The sequence below is a fragment of the Vollenhovia emeryi genome, unplaced genomic scaffold (assembly GCF_000949405.1).
Source record: "Vollenhovia emeryi isolate VEMERY1.0 unplaced genomic scaffold, V.emery_V1.0 DF939278.1, whole genome shotgun sequence".
NCBI classification, from domain to species: domain Eukaryota; kingdom Metazoa; phylum Arthropoda; class Insecta; order Hymenoptera; family Formicidae; genus Vollenhovia; species Vollenhovia emeryi.
The window spans coordinates 112473-117238 of NW_011967088.1; positions in this window are offsets into that span (position 1 = coordinate 112473).

The window sequence follows — 4766 nt, forward strand, 5'->3', positions numbered from 1 at the left end:
TTGGATGTCGTAAGTCGTGTCGGAAGAAATTGACCAATCACAGTTCATTACACGACTTACGACATCCAATGTAGACCCAGCCTTACTGACTTTACTGGCGTGCGAAAAACGCAGCACCAGTAATTTTCATTGCTACCAACTATACTGTTTTCACTGGCAGTAACTAAATCCATTTTCGAACACATCCAGTACCGACCAGTATTCTCAATCGGTCCGGATTTTGCACGCATGCGCGGCGAATGCATCGGGGGCGACGTCCCATAGGCCCGGTTTCACCAACGCGAGTTAGGATTCGCTCATACTTGACGCCGACTGAACGTATTTTTAAATAACTCCTATATGCAATCGTTTGTATTTTGTATGTAGACGTTTGTAGTGCAATTAGAAAAGTTTGTGAGTCATTCGTTTGTTTGTAATTAATTAATTATTTTTCCACCGTATACTTAGCGCCAATAGATAAATTAGATAAAGTTTTTATATGGAATCGTTGGTATTTCGTATGAAGACGTTTGTAGTGCAATTAAAAAGGTTTGTGAGTGATCCAGATAATTTTAATCAAATATTTATTAAATAGAAGTTAGCCGGATTCAAAATTTCATATCTATGATGCTGAATGATTTAAGACATAAGAGGCCTGTTCTTTATTACTGCACTACTGAACTAGTGCAATAAGTTAAAATGAAACAAATAGATTACCTCTCATTCCAACTCATTGCACCAGTGTGCACTAGCAGCAATAAAAAACAGACCCAAGAATTGCTTGTCACGCCATTTCAGGATGTTTAGACCGAGGGGTTGTGAAAATAAAAATTTTAATATAAGCGTTGTGTTATCCCATACAGCACAAATTGTTACAGAAAGGTTTCAGAAAGGTTTCAAAATTATTTCAATATTTCACATTTCATGCTCAACATTTCTGACAAAATTCTGCAATATGTCATATGAAATGATGCAACAGAAATGTTTCAGAAATCTATCATATGCAATAAATTTGAAAAAGTAATGCGAATATTACAGAAAGATTTTTCTTGCTTTTTTAGTCACATATATGGAACGTTGAAATGCTTGCCGCGTGGCAAAAGACAATACGGTAGCCAATCAACTTACAACTTTTGTAAAAGTATAATAAAGCATAATGATTGACTACTGCGTCATTTTTTAAAATTTCAAAATATTGAAATAATTTTGAAATCTTTCTGGAAGCTTTCTGTAACAATTTGTGCTGTATGGGTACAAGCAGTCGCTTAATGTAAAGCTAACAGAGTTGATAAAAAACCTGCGATAAAGAACATTCCGTTGCGGAAAAACATTTAAAAAACACTTAAAATAACTTAATATGATAAAATAAAATTTCTAAAGCATTTGAAATTTATTTTAATAAGAGTTTATTAATCAGCTTGCGCAAAATATTATAAAAAACGTTAACACAAATATTTCAATTAGTCTTCAGTATTATTATTATTATTATTTCAAAAAGATTTTAGTAACTTTTTAGCAATATTTCAGAAAAGCCGCAAATTTCTTAGGGCCGATTGTTTTAGAGTGTTAGGTTAGGTAGCTTACCTGATGGTTAAAAAGTATAGTATATGTAACACATACTATTATATGCTTTTTAACTATCAGAGGTAAGCTACCTAACACTTGGAAAAACCGGCTTTCAGTAATTTTTCAGAAACCTTTCTATAAAGTTTCAAGTGTAAGAATCGCGGACATTTTACTGTTTCATAGCTGTCTCAGAGCTATTGCAGAAACATTTTGCGATATCTCTGAAATATTTCTAAAAGATTTTTGTAACCTTACAGAAACCTTTCTATAAGCTTTCAAGTGTAAGAATCGCGGACATTTTACTGTTCCAGAGCTGTCTCAGAGCTATTGCAGAAACATTTTGCAATATTTATGAAACGTTTCAATTTATCACATGAAATATTTCTGAAATATTTCTGAAAGGTTTTTGTGCTGTATGGGATATTTATGGATAATATAATTGTTCCATAAATCGCCTGTAAACTGCAATAACAACTACATCTGAGAAATTCGATATGTCTACTCAGACTCAAAGGTAAATACTTAGTTCAAGAAAATTAATTTATATGAGTTGTTTTTGTTTTGATTATATTAATCATTATTTGCAAATGTGGTTATTTCTTCGCCAGTATGTTAATTAATAAATTAATACAGCTGTTTTGACGTATCTGGCTTTTTATTCACGTTGTTACATTAACGACGTTTCGATCGTGAATTAAGTACGATCCTCTTCAGCTAGGTTTATAGAGAGACGAACAAGAGCCAAACATTAGCTCGACCGTTGTGACAGCAAAAAGTTGAATCTATGAAAAGCAATGTTCGTCAAAATGAAGTACAAGTAAAAAATTTTTTTTCCAATTTAAGAGCATCTATGTGGAATTGTATCGAGCACGAAATCAGGCGAAACATCCGCACCACACAATAGTTTAAACCTTTCTGTAACAATTTGTGTTGTATGGGTACAAGCAGTCGCTTAATGTAAAGCTAACAGAGTTGATAAAAAACCTGCGATAAAGAATCATCCATTGCGGAAAAATATTTAAAAAATTAGGCCCGATATCTCAAAATTTACGGAAGTTAGAGCAACCACGAACATTCAAATCCGCACATACACACACACACACATACACACATACACACATACGGACATTTTGTAAAAATGTAATTTTTGGACGTTTTAAAACTTTTTAAACATTTCCCAAAGAAAACTGGAAAAAAAATTTTCACGAAAACCTGATGGTTAAAAAGTATAGTATACGTAACACATACTATATGTATATGCTTTTTAACTATCAGAGGTAAGCTACTTGGAAAAACCGACTTTTAGTAATTTTTCAGAAACCCTTCTATTAAGTTTCAAGTGTAAGAATCGCGGACATTTTATTGTTTCATAGCTGTCTCAGAGCAATTGCAGAAACATTTTGCGATATTTCTGAAATATTTCTAAAAAATTTTTGTAACCTTACAGAAATCTTTCTATAAGCTTTCAAGTGTAAGAATCGCGGACATTTTACTGTTCCAGAGCTGTCTCAGAGCTATTGCAGAAACATTTTGCAATATTTATGAAACGTTTCAATCTATCACATGAAATATTTCTGAAATATTTCTGAAAGGTTTTTGTGCTGTATGGGTTGTACTTTATTTTGTCGAACATTGCTTTTCATCGATTCAACTTTTTGCTGTCACATAACGGTCGAGCTAATGTTTGGCTCTTGTTCGTCTCTCTATAAACCTATTAGCTGAAGAGGATCGTAATTCACGATCGAAACGTCGTTAATGTAACAACGTGAATAAAAAGCCAGATACGTCAAAACAGCTGTATTAATTTATTAATCATTATTTGTATATCATTATTTGTTAATCATTATTTGTATATCATTATTTGATTATATTAATCATTATTTATTATTATTTTATTTTTTATCATTATTTTTACGCAGACAAATGTTCCTGCAACTCTTCAGTCGACACAGTTATATGTATAACTAATATCCCACACAGCAAAACAAGTTTCAGAAAGCTTTCCGAAAGATAACTTGGAAACTAATATTGAAATGTAAAATTGAAATCATTCAGAAATATCTTTGAAACGTTTCATCAAAATCATATGTCATTGAAAGCTTTCCAAAAGATACCTTGGAAATTAATATTGAAATGTAACATTGAAATCGTTCAGAAGTAACGTTTGAAACGTTTTATCGAAATCATTTATGATCTTTCTCACTGAAATATTTCAGAAATATTACAAAACATTTCAGAGAAATATTTCGTACGTAATCTCTAAAACATATGTTATTGAAAGCTATCCAACATATAACTTGGAAATTAATAGCGAAATGTAAGATAGAAATCATTCAGAAATATTTCTGAAGCATTTCAGAAATATTTCCGAAGCATTTCAGAAATATTTCCAAAGCATTTCTGAAGTATTTCTGAAGCATTTCTGAAGTATTTCTGAAGCATTTCAGAAATATATATTTCCGACGCATTTCAAAAATATTTCCGAAGCATTTAAGAGATATTTCTGAAGCATTTCAGAAATATTTCAGAAACATTTATGATATCTCAGCTTCGCGGACATTTCATGTATCTGAAACATATGTCTGAAATATTTTTTTGAAAGGTTTCATATTTCATTGACAGCTTTTTGAGAGCTTTCTGAAATATTTCGATGCTGTGTGGGATATCTTGCAAATGACTATTAAACTAAATGACTCCTACACATATATCATAAAAAGTTACATTATTATTATAGCAAAATTATAGTACTGTAGTTTTGCAATATTTCCGGAATATAAATGCCATATTGCTGATATTGTTAATTTATGTTTCTAGAATGTTTCCGTAATGTTGCATTGCAATTTGCAACATTGATTGCAACATTGGGCTTGTTTTCTGTTCCTGCACTGGTGAACTAGTGCAGTAAGCTAGAATGAGAAAAAATATACTTGCCTTACTCCAATTTATTGCACTAGTTCACCAGTGCAGGAACAGAAAACAAGCCCATTGTTGCAATGTTGCTGCAATATTCTGTGCTGTATGGGCATTGTAACACGCGGGGTGTCGAAACGGGGAGGGATCGCGCTAATTTTCAAATTTGCAGAAACAATCGCGGGGGAGCGAACCGCGGTACAGGTCGAGGAGTGGATTCTCGCGCGCGCGGGGCGACCGGCTCGACCGGCCGTCGATGACGACAGCACCGGGGACACGTCGAGCCGGCGAGCCAATGCCGCCGTCGCTCC